Raw genomic sequence first — 13,493 nt, 5'->3', positions numbered from 1 at the left:
TCCACAGCATCTTAGATGAGATTCAATACATGCTGCCTCTTTAGCATCAAATATGATACGGTGTGGTTTAATGCTGTTACTATGAGTGAAAAAGAGTATGAGGCAACAATATCTCAATCGGATTCAATTAGAAAGCAGTACAGTACATTACAAAACACCTGAACAAGGAAACAGAGACTCACAATTTTTGATTTTCAAAAAGTGCATATTCCATCATATATTTACGTACAAAAACAATCAAGGGAGATGGACTTGAATGCACACTCACTTCCTCAACTCGGAAACCTGGTCCTGATGAAGATCCTAAATTAATAGGTTCGAAACGCCATCGACCCGCACTACAGTGCAACTCATGGCGCATCTCCTACTTCTGGTTCCAAAACGAATAACAATAATCTACTCACAAAGAAAGAACCAATAATTTGTATATACTGTGATCCATTTTACCTGCCTGCGCTGTTTCGCAGTTTTTTCAGCTTTGTCACTTGCACCCGCACCCGGAGTGTAAACTCCACACCCGGAGTAGAAGCTCCACACCCAGAGCGAAATTTCCACCATTGGGCGGAAATCTCTGCTTCCAGGCCGGCATTTCCACAATGCATCAGATTTAGTCAATTAACACCAGATTGTGGGTATTCCGGCCCGGAAGTGGAGATTCCGGCCCGATGGTGGAAATTCCTCCCGAATGTGAGCCTCCACTCCGGGTGTGGAGTTTACACTCCGGGTGCGGACGTTAACCGAGGACAGTCGTAAGTGAATTCTGTGAATACCATGAGTAGTAAGTATAGGATTTTGTCATAAGTTAGTTCTGTGAATCAGGCCCTTAGTCTATAGTACTACATGCACCCATGACCTGTAAATTAAATGCTAATAGGTGTACTGCAGCAGTTTAAAACATGTCTGAAGACTGCCACTGCAGCTTGTAGTGCAATTTTTAAATTGCCACTTCAACATTGACAAATACTCCTTTTGCCAGGCCTAAACCTTCCTTCTTATTAAATATAGGTCACCCCCAAATTAGGTCCCAAAGGCTTATAGGGCGAGTGTGTTGTATTTACAAAGTAGAACATTTGAGTTTAGGTTGTACATTTCATGGTAGTAAAAAAACCTCTTAAAGTCATTTCCTGCAACTGCAAGGCCTATCTCTCCCGTTAACTAACACTGGGTCTCATTACTACATTTAAAAACTGCTAACTGTGAATTGGGAGCAGTCAAAGTTATGCTGTTTGAACTCAAATAAATTGTAATTCAAAAACCTATTTAATTAAAAACTCACATTTTAAGTCACGGTTCTGAAAATGAAACTTTTTGAAAGTTTAAATTTTCTTGACCTAACCATTTGTGGTTGGGGCCAGTGTCGTCAGTCACATGACTGTGAATGGCTCTGCTGGTGGGGTGTATGCATTTCTCACAGACAGTGACAGAAAGGGGACAAGATGTGGGAAGGATGGGTCATCCTGCCAGGATGGCTGGGGGTGAAGCTGTGCCCTGGAACACTTGCACGTCAAAGGGATTGCCTCCAGGAAACAACGGATCCTGACACTAGCCTTTTGCCAGCCAGGATTCTTGGAGCCTTGATAAGGGAAGGGTAGAACTTTTCAGAACCAAATCCCTCATTCTCTGAGATAGGACATTGTGTTCCCCTACATACAAAGGCTGGCACACACAAAGGCATGCCTTGCTGTCAGGGAAGGAAGACTGGATGTGCTTATCTTCATCCCAGGCTAAACTGGGTCAGTTGGCTGATTTCCTCGGTTTACTACGGAGACACAACACGTTCCAGAGGCCTCCCCGCAACTGCCCAGCTGACTTGCTGTAACTGGACCTTCAACTGGATCTGCCTGAGGTCTGCTGCAGGCTCCTGTCTTGAGTAAGTCCTGATTCCCAAGAGGTGCCAACCAGGTCCTGAACACTTGGCTGGCATCAGAATGTACTTCTCCCTCCATAACTCTTGGTTCCATTAGAACCGACGCAGCGTGATACACCTCAAAGCAGGACCCCACACAGCAGCCCTCGCAGCTCCTCATCAGATCTGGTGCTGAGCGATTCAAAGCCTCATATTAAAGACATAAGGTACAATTCTCATCGGGACTAACCTGGTCTGTATCTTGTCCGTGCTTCATTGTTTTTGATTTAACTTTAACCCTGCCCAGTATGACAATATGCCCACAGTTCGGGGCTTATTTATGAGCCCTTGCGTCACTTTTGCCCTGCTGGTGCATCACTTTTTGGCACGCACCAGCAGGGTAAAAAAATGTGCCATGTTGCGTCACATTTACAAAGTGACGCATCTAGGTTGATGCATCACTTTGTAAACCCCTGCGCCACATTATACCTGTGCGAGGTATAATGTATGCAGGGTGGGGGTTTTGACGCAAGTAAGCCTCGTAGAAATGACGCAGTGAAATTTATGAGATTTCCCTGTGTCACTTCTAGGATCCAAATGCGTCATTATTTTACGCCTGCCTCACTGCAGGGGTAAGACTGACACAGGCCCATTGAAAGGGGACTTGCCCATGTTAAATGTCCCATTGCTGACTTTGCATCACTTTTGTGACACACTCTAGCAATGCGTCATTTTTGCGCCTACAGATACGTCAGAAATACTGACGTATCTGTAACTCCTTACGACATGATGCGTCATATTGCAAATATGACGCATCCAGCATGTCGCAAGGAGGTCGCAATGAAAAGTGACGGATCGCTGTTTTCACGGAGCGATGCGTCACTTTTCATAAATGAGGCCCTTGGTGCTTTGGTCTTCAAAGAGCTGTTTTTACCTACAATTTGGAAATTACATATCTCCGGTTCTGCTGATTGATTTTCTGTCATTTTAGTATCACTTTATTTATTACGGATTACTCCATGTTTTTAGATTTGTTGTTGTTGTGTTGTTTTGTCATTGTGTTACTGTTTGTGTGCTGCATATTCACTTTACAAATTACCTCTAAGTTAAGCCTGACTGCTTTTGTGCCAAGATACTCAACGGTTTAGTACAGACTAATTTAATAACATTTATGGTTAACCCTGATAACGATTTTGGTTGTTGCCTGAGTGGGGATACAAGTCCCAACGTATGCACTTACAGATGTGTTTGCTAGACTGGAGTTAGGCCATTAAATCGAGCATCCCAAAATCAGCTTAAGCTCTTTTCATAATGTTTCTTAAATTAGTTAGAATAGTAAATATAAATCTGCCCCACTCATGCACTTTCCGCTGTGTTTGATGATGGCAGTAGCATATGAACTTTCTCAACTGTTAGAGTAGAGTAAAATCTCCCCACATGTGTGCACTTTCCTCATGCATTGTTTAATTTAAGCTAAAATAGTAAGTCTGACTCCTACCAAATGCAGGCACTTTCCCCAATGAGATTTTGAACTCATTTACAATAGTAAACGTGACCAAGCCCAATATATGAAATGTCCTCCAATATTTGTAAGGTTATAGTTAGAATGTTGAATACTACCCCTTAATGTGAGCACGTTCCCAGAATATGTTAGAATGTAATTTACCCAATATTTGTTATGCTGGTGCTAGAAGACTAAATCCACCACCCTTACTGTATGCAATTTACCCAATGTTTGTAAGTCTGGAGTTAGAATAGTATATCCAACTTTGCCTCATTCATGCAACGTTTTGATAGGATTGATTTTGAGTAGTTAATCTGACCTTTCTAATGTATTTACTTTGTTCTATGTTTCAAAATTAGTATATTTGAACTCCCATGCCTATGCATGTATTTTCCACAATGTTTGTAAGATTGTAGTTAGAATAGTGTATTTAGGTTTTCTTTCTTTATTTTTTAAATACTTCTGGATTAGAGTTAGATTACCACATTGTTTTTTTTATCCTAGAAGGTTTTAAAAGATGGCATGTTTATTTTTATGAACTAACAAAAATAATAATAATTGCAATTTAATTTAATGTCTTATCTGTTCAACTTAAATTTCTGCAGTGATTTTACAATTGTTTACCTTTCATGCTTGACCATTTATCCTTCATACAATAAAAAAAGAATATCTTTGTGTTGTGTTTTATTCTTTAATATAAATAACTAATGATATGAAATATTATTTTAGTATTGTTTTTATTAGTCTCATAGATGTATTGTTATTTATATTCTAATATTAAATATATTTTTCATCATAACAATATTTTTGAAGTTGTTTTTTAATTTAATGATTCTAAATTAATATTTATATATGAAATGTTAATGATAAATGTATATGTGTATTATTACTCTTGTTAGATAATTTATCTTTCATTTTAATAATAAGAATGTTAATTATGTTGTAATATACATACTTACTATTATAATATCAATTTTATTGACCCCTTTTTTCAATGATATTTTGACCACTACATTTGCACCACAATATTTATTTTTTGTTGCTGTTATTTTGTCATAGAATCATGTTAGAAGCATCTATAATCAGTAAAGCGGAAAATGTTTTCAGTAGTTTTAAAACAATTCCATAAATAGGCCTTGCTTAAATTTGGGCCATATCTGTGTCTATTCTGGTCACCCTTATTTAATACCGTTTTTTACTGAAATAGATGAATTTTACTGATTCATCCAACAGATAGGTTGCTTGTCTTTCCAAGCAAGCCTGGCGACATTCAGTGAGGAATATGCAGATTGTTCTCCTTTTTATGTTATGTTAAAAAAAATTATAAAGCGCAAACAAATGCCCGAAGGCGTCTTTGCGTTGCTGTGTTACAGAGATAGACAACTTGAATTAATAAGTGAAAAGCCATGTTTTCTTGTGCTTTACAAAAGGACAGATGGTCGGGCATAGACCTAATATGCAGAGGAAGAGTGTTCTACAATTCTGAGCCCCTGTCACAAAACTTTTACTGCCCCAGGAGACGTGCTTGAATTTTGGAACATCAATGTACTTTGCCACGCTTGAACGAAGGAGCCTCTTCGGATGATACCACTTGGACCTGTCTTTAAGAAAATTTGGGCCAAGATTATGCAGAGCCCTAAAGGTGATACCAATGGCTTTGAAATTGACTCTTTGTTTGGTGCCAATGAAGTTTCTGTAAAGCCGGTTTGGTGAACTGAAATTTGGGGTTTCCCAAAAGAAGCCTGGCAGACACATTTTGAAGGTGCTGAAGCCTGTTCATAAACTGAGCTTGCATGCTAAAGTAAAGCCCATTGCAGTAATCCAACATTAGCAGTTCCAAGACTGTCACTACCGTTTTCTTCGAAGATGAACGGATGTAAGGAAGAATCTTTTTCACTAACTTAAGTGTGTAAAACGAACAGGAGGTAGTAGTATTGAACTTATCCCAAAATACGAGCTCGTTATCCATGAGAACACCCAGGTTCTTTACCATCTTGGCTGGTGAAGGCAACAACCCTAGTTTATGTGGCCAGCAGGAAGGTGTCCAAAACTAGGTATCCTTACCAAAAAGGAAGACCTCTGTCTTGTTGGAATTTAATTTTAGACAATTGTTATCCATCCAATCGTCTATGGCAAGCATACATTGTGAAATCTTTGATCTGAAAGAGATTATTAGTTATAGATTCCTTACCTTACATTTACCCCAGGTGTCAGACTGGATTCGGAGAAGTTTCTGTAGCACTACCCCTGCACGTCGTATGTGGCGTCGGTCGACTCTGCGTCCATTGTCTTCGTTGTGGTCGCCGCGATGATGTCACGGTGTCTACTTAGACACTGTCTCTGTGTGCTGACGTTAGTTCTTTCTTTTTCTGCACCACCCAATGCAGATACTGGGAGAGCTTGCTCCTTAGTCATTTTTTAACTAAACTTTTTTTGACTTTTGTCAAAATCTTTTTTGAGTCTTGTGACTCCTGTCACAAGCTGATGTTAGCAGCTGCGGCCGGTAGTGGGAGTACCGGCCGGGCACTGACGTGGGGAGGGGGAGGGGCAGGGTGGGGGGAAGTAATGAATGGATTACGGACTTTAACAGGTAAGTAAACATATAAATACATAAAATTAATTTTGTTGCTCGCACTTGCATTGCATTTAGTGATGCAGTGGATGCAACAAAATTCGTTTTATTTATTTATATGTCCACTTACCTGTTAAAGTCCGTATTCCATACATTACTAAGCCCCACCCTGTCCCTCCACACATCACTGCCCGGCCGGTACTCCCACTACCGGCCGCGGCTGGATGTCAGTCACGGATCCGCACCTCGTGTGCCCCTGGTGCCTGGAGCGCTACCACGACTTAAATTCATGCCGATCCATGAATCACAAGTCTTTGCGGTAGCACTCCCAAAATCTCCTGGAAACCGGGCAGCCCACTCCGCTTCGTTCGAGGTCCCAGTCAAGAGGAAGGTCTCAGGACTGGTTGCAGATCCACCACCACTTGTCCTTGCAGTCTTTGCACCCATCAGGTAAGTCGAAGCACATTGGCCAACGCGACACAGGACACGGAGCATTGTTGCTCTCCAGGTCCGTCTTCGGAGCCCATTCCTGGGATGGCTCCACGCTTCCCTCCATTTACCCGGAGCTGGAGTGTCCCCTGCCCAGCTTCAAGCTTTCAATGAAGCGCTTCACAGCATCTTTGGGCAGCCCGACTCTGCCGGCGCACCTTTGGGCTGCATGGACTCGGCTGGGGGCCTTGACCTTCGATACTGGCAGCTCCGGTACCAGTGCCCAGGGGCCTCCGAGGATCCAGGCTTGGATCCGGATCAGCACCGGTCAACCTCATGGTACCTTCCCTGGCACTGATTCCAGTGACGACACCGCAGACACCGGTTGTGCCCCCAGCTGCCACCAACTGCAGCCCACTCCTGACTTAGACACTTTGCTGGAACGACATTGCCCGACATCGGTACCAACACCAGAAGGTACTTGTATACCACTGTTCATCCCTGGTGTTCCCTATTGCCCTGATTGGCAGCCAGAGGAGGGTGAGGAGGACTGGGTGGGTTCTATTGACCCTTTGGTTGACCAGCTGGAAGTGCCAGACTGGCGAGAGGAGTTAGGTCATGCCAGTGGTTTGGATACCTTTCCAGACATTGGCATGCTCCCCCCCCCCCTGTGGCTATGGAGGAGGGAGCTTCATATGCAGTGGTGTTGCATAGGGGGTTGAGGCCTTGGACCTAGAGCTTCCTACGGTGGCAGTCCGGACTAACTTCCTGACAGGTGCTTCAGCTGGCAGCGGCCTCTTTGGAGCCCCTGCTGCCTTTTAATGAAGCCCACACTGACGTCCTTCTGGGCAACTTGGTCCAAGCCCAGCACAGGGGCTCCCGTGGACAGGATGACTGCCGGAAGCCACCGCCCAGCCTCGGGTGACCCACTTTTCCTTTTCCCAAAACCTGACTCCCGAGAGCTTGGTGGTCCAAGCCTCATCTTCTAGGGGTGCATTCCCTACTGCTCCCCCAGAAAGGGAATCCAATAAGCTGGATCACATTGGGGAGAAAATGTTTTCTTCCGCCGGCTTAGCACTGTGGTTGGTGAACACCGCATTCCTCTTGGTGTGGAAATTAGCAAAATTAATGTACCTAAGCGGCGTTCATTTGCCTTTTCCCATTCCCCTCCCTGTAAGCACCATGAATACCGTGAAATATTGACCGCATCATTCCGCCAGTAAAAGCCTGTGCCCATATGTACATGACAGCCATTTTAGGCACCATGGCCTTTTTGCCTGCTCATTGGAATCCCCGGCTTCCCTCCTGCGCGTATTTGAACACCCCCCCCTCTCACATGCATAGACCATAAAACCCTCTCCCTCTGCGCGACCCTGCTCTGAAAAGCAACCCTCCTGCTTGACCCACGCAAACCCCCCATTTCCTCTCGAAGAAGCATCCTTCGCCTCAGCTGACATAACCCCCCCCCCAGCTGTACCTGACTGCCCCTGTTCTCTCATGTACGGGTCATAAGACCTCTCTCTCTGTGCGACTCTGTCCCTGGGCATCACACCTCGTGCCTGACCATCACCTCCCTTCTTCCTATGAATACCCCTCCCTTGATGACCCCTCCACTGAGCCCGATTGTCCGCACGGACCACTGGTCATCTCTTTCGCCTGAGGATACAGTTCATTGCCCACCACTGTATGCACTCGTCCCTCTTCAAAAGAGCTACTATTGATCATGACCTCCCCACCCCTCCGAGAATCGGTCAGGCGCACACATTCCAAAGAAATCAGCGGAACACTCAGCTGAGCAATAGCCCCCTCCCATTGTATGGTGTGAGGACCTGTACTGTAGCCACGTGTTGGATTGCGCTAGAACGGGGAGGGGTCGGGGATGTCTTTTCCTTGCTTCACAATGTTATTATTGTAATAAGGAATGTTTGTGATGTATAAAAGGCGATGTCTCAGAGAACTTGTTAGAGCACCTCCCGAAAGACACTGTGTTTCGTGTCCGAAATGACAGGCTCTCCTCATGAGAAATAAAACTCTGTTCTTGTGTTCCTGCTTCCAGCGCCCGTCTCTTTATTTGGTAACTATTCAGAATGGGAACTAAGAGGCGTCTTGCGCCAGCAGCCTGGGCATCGGTAGTAAATTGGGCTGACTTTCCACAATTGGCGCCCCAAACGCGGGGCCCATAAGCGACATAAGGTCCAGTAAGAGAGGTCCAGACGATGGGGGTGAACATCTAAACGATCGGAGTATACCTGCCTTAAGAGGACCCTCGTCCGGCTGCTGATTGAATGAACTTCACCGATTCCGAACGGACCTCTCTCGAGTGACCTACTGTCCTGACTGGGATCCCACAGGACTGCTGCGGTAAAATCATGGAATAAGAGAACGATCGGGCGCTGGAAAGGGGAAGATGAAGAACTGTCCATATGGTCCGGTCCGGGTAAGGTTAAGTAGGAGACGCCTGTTACGTCTAATTGGTAGGATGGCTTTATCCATCTGATTGATTGATTGATTGTTTGTATTGGAATCGGTATTTAAATACTGATATTGTTCATTGATTGGTTGCTCTGTTGTTCTTGGAGATTCGCTGTCTGCAAACAGGGAAAGAACACGTTCTCTCTTTGCAGGTAGCGAAAGGGTAGGTAACGCAAACCTTTAACACGTCGTACCTACTTATTCTCCCCATTGATTGATTGTGGCCCGAACTGTTGTTCGCGGATTGTTCTCTGGAGATTCTCTGCCTGCAAACGGGGAAGAACAGGTTCTCTCTTTGCAGGTAGCGAAAGGGTAGGTAACGCAAACCTTTAACACGTCGTACCTACTCATTCTCCCCATTGATTGTTTGATTGACCGAACATTGATTGTTCGATATTGGTTCTTTTTGAGGTATTCACCGCCTGCAAACAACGAAGAATAGAAATATTCTGTCTAGTCTTTGCCCGCCGTGATAAGATAGGTAGTGCAGACTTTTGTCCCCGTTGTAATCCGTCATGCCTATCTTCTCCCCACTGATTGGTAAACTAGTTCCACCCGGACCATTTATTGGAGGTAGATCATCCGGTTCAACCGGAGGATATCCCTGATAAAAGGACATATAAAATATGATGTGATCACCGAATCCTGTTAACAGAAACTTTAGCATGAAACACACACTAGAAAAGGAAGGAAAAGAAGTCGAGCTAAGCCAGTAGCTCACTGATGAGTTTCTGACTTCATTAAAAATAAGAAAACGTTAGAAATAGTCCGTAATAAGAATTATAAAATGGCGAAAGAAGCCAAGCTTGACGCCAAGACAGCCACAAGGTAGCTAGGCCCCGCCGCCCCCTCGCTATCCAAAGCATGTCTGTCCCACGCCCGCCACACCCAAATAACGGTAACATGAAATAGATACAAATCAGGAGATACCTACCCCCATTCCAGAAGCTCCCGAAGTGCAACAGGTCTGCGGTTACGCCCATCCGGAAGGCGAGGCCTCAGCGCGTGTAGAGCAGGGCTCGGCTGGCCGCCATCGGAAGGGGAGGCTGTGGGGCGGAAGGCCCGAAGGTTGTTATGGTCTCCCCATTCCCTTCTTTCCTTCTGCCCTGCGGGCCACGGGGGGGGGGATGTCTTGCCTCAGCCACCGACCCCCCCCCCTCTCTATCGCCTGCTCCGGCCGTCAGCAAAACCGGAGCCAAAGCAGGTAGCCCCTTCAGCGATAACACTGCAGAGTTGCAGGTAGCCCCTTCAGCGGCAACACTTGAGAGTTGCAGGTAGTCTCGCCTGGTCTGGCCGCTACGAAAAGTCCAGAGAAAACGGTGCCTTGCAGGTCACAAAGAGGGGGGGATGTCTTGCTGCCTCCGACCCCCCCCCCATCTTCATTGCCTGGTACGGCCATACCGAAGTGGTGGAGCCGAGAAACGGCGCGGGGTCGCTGGAAGGGGGAGGCGGCGCGAACGAGCCTCCCCCACCCCCCCCCCCAGGTGGAGGCTTCCAGCGACACCCCAACGCTCCTGCTCAAAGAGGGTCCATATCAAAAAGGTGGGTTTTTTTGCCCAGGACTGGCGCGCGCCCTGCGCTCCTCGACCTTGAAGATTCTAAAAGAGCCGGGGGGGGGGGGCGACCTCTCCACGAGGCGCCCCCCACCCCCGTCCTCCGATGGAGCCACGAGACGTCGGCGCACTCCTGCCGGCGCCAGCCTCAGTTTGGAAATGACTAAAAATCCTGCAAAGATATACAGATTTGTTCAGTTCCGGTGGAACACCAGAATGACCCGGTAGGAAAGATTGTTGCATCCCTCCCCACTTTTTGACTGATGGCTCATATCGCTAGTCTGTTACCCTATTACGAAAAACTTTTTGAACTGCCAAAAGAAGGTTCTGGTCCAACCACGAGTCAGTAGAGACAATCTGACTATACTGGGACTTGCCTGACCTCGCCCAAAATGGCGCCGATACAAAATGAAACTTTCAACTCCTTGTTGCACCCTGATTGCTCAGCCTTGATGTTCCAAGATATGTATGCAGTTTTTGGACAATAAAAATAGATAAAATGGATATTGATTATGTGTTTGGAAAAGAAAGCAATGTAAGATGGGTATTGATTATTTGTTGGGACAATGAACTGATATGGGGTGGGTACTAATTATGTGGATGGATAATGAACAGATATGAGATGGGTATTGATCATGTATTTCAACAATGAATTCAGCATAAGATGAATACTGGTTACGTGATTTTTCAATGGATTGATGCACGATAGGTACTGAGTGAATAGTTGGACAATGAGATGATGTAAAGTTTGAAACCAATGGTTATTGAAAGTTCGAATTTTCGACATTCATGATGCTTGCTCCCAATGAATTTCGATACGATTTTATTACACTGCTGCACTTTATATTATGAAATAAATGGCCACCGACTTCGTTCCTCTTATGCACAGTTCCAGTCTGCTCCGTAGCCGGCCCACTGGGTTGTAGGCCCGTATTTGTGCGCCAACATTTTTTATTAAAGGGTTTTTTTGAACAGGCAAATATAATTGTAGCGTTTGGATTGATGAGTTTCGAAATGTATGGCTACTGTCACCGATATAAGTAAAATACATGCAGCATGATTAAGGTTGAAGGTTAAAAAGGCCCGATACTTAGCAGCTACATTATGTGTCACAGGCAGCCGGAAAAGTGTTTTAGACGCCCTTAAGCGATACCGAAGAAATGCCACCTGACCACCACCCTTGCACATGGCCTAAAAGTCCACGATCAAGTGATTCATGTAGATACGCAGACCATTGATGATTATCTATCTAACAATACTGATTCCTCTGGGCTTAAACGCCGAGATGGTAGAGGATGCACCCCGTGGAGATGGGTCGAGTATGTGGTAGGTAAAAAACATTTTCGGATTATTGCGCGCTGATGTGTTTTGAATGCTGCCCCCACCCCCTTCTTTCTCCTCCCTTCTGCAGGTCGCGCCGGAACATCGGCTGAAGTATGGAAGAGCGATGATCGAGCAACCGACAGAAGGGGAAAAAGGGGATCTGAGCATAGTACTTATGCTAACGAGCTTTGAAAGGTGTAGACTTAGATATGACTATGCCTCCTAGAACGTAGCGACTGGGAGGATGGACTGACATAGAAACTTGACGGGTTAGTACTGTATGACAGAATTTGACTCGAACCAGCACACCAGATAGTGCAACTATGACGTTTTACTAGATAGGGAAAGAACAAGGAAAGTTCCGGGGTAAGGTTTACCTAGGCACCACCCGTCTGGAAAAGTAGGAATGATGTTGATGTTCAAAAAAAAAAAAAATAAAATGTACCACCTCCTTCTCGCACTCTTATAGATATAGCCAAGCTGTCTGACTGTTCTCCCGATTAATGCCCTCCGTTGCCTCAGCCTGGAGAACTTCTTGCCAATTGACAGAAACAAAAAAAAAGTGGTTCAAGATCCAACCATGGGCAATAGCCCGAACAGGTTAATTCCTGACCAACTGACCGAGGTGTAAGTATTAGCGATCGAGAACGCTCGCAAAGATAGCGAACGAAAGGAAAAAGAGGAAAAGGTAAAAAGAGCTCAGCACATAGACAAATAGGATACTAAAGATACGCAGCATGCACAAAGAGATCTTTTTGGCCAATAACTGTTTTATGTTTTGTCATGAACATTTTTTGTATGTACTACATGTACTGTCTTCCTTTGACTGAGTTTGTGTGTATGTAATGTATGGGTTTATGTCTCCCCTCTGTTCGCGTCTCTGTGTTACCTGACCCCTGCTGTTCTGTGTTGTGAGCGCACTAAATGACCCATTGCTGTACACGTCTCTCTCTCTCTCTCTCTCTCTCTCTCTCTCTCTCTACATGTCCTACGTGTACCGAATGGCTCGTTTAGGTTGCGGACGACTCTCACTCTCTATGAGAGTCTCCCTATTCCCTCTTCCCTTTCGCGGTAAAATTGTGCCCCGTCGGCACCAGCCTAATTGGGTTCCTTTTTTTGAACGCAAAGGTGTTCAGCAAAATGGACAGAAACTAAAACGATTGTGACTTGCCATATTACTACCTCTCCTTTTTGCAAAATAAATGAACTTGAATTGGCTAAGAAAGAAAGGGCAGGTAAGACGACTGATATCCCCCAATCTGGCCTTTTATAGGGGGGATTACATGTCAATGGCTTCCTATTCTTCAGTTCGTTAGAAATACGATCCCCAATGCCCAGATTGATCCCCAATGTCCAGGTTGCCCCACCCTTATGTACTCAAGCGCGAATGTTCAAAGTGTCCCCGCTTCTCCCATTGACCCCTGCTCCATATCAGCTACCCCCGAAGTATAACTGATGACCTTGATTAACTGTCGCTCCTCGATGAAAGTCTGTTTACCCCCCCCCCCCCTCTCTCGATGATAGCACCCCTGCCCTGTTTGAAAGGGTTAACCAGCTCTGAAGGGAAATGTTAGACTGTTAAGGCTCGGGTTAGAAAGACAAGTCTCCGCTGGAGGTTCCGAAATGTTGAATTTGATGAAATGCGCAGTTGATAGGAGTCTGATTTCTCTCCATTTGTGTCATGAATAGACGATGAATAAAATTGGCATGAACTCAGTAGGAATGCCGACATATACACTGCATGGTAATAGACTTCTGACTGTGACCGATGAACGTATCTCCCAAGTGCGTAGG

The sequence above is a fragment of the Lissotriton vulgaris genome, chromosome 9 (genome assembly GCF_964263255.1).
Source record: "Lissotriton vulgaris chromosome 9, aLisVul1.2, whole genome shotgun sequence".
In the NCBI taxonomy this organism is placed as follows: Eukaryota; Metazoa; Chordata; class Amphibia; order Caudata; family Salamandridae; genus Lissotriton; species Lissotriton vulgaris.
The sequence above is the reverse complement of the archived record's forward strand: the minus strand, read 5'-3'. Positions refer to the sequence as shown.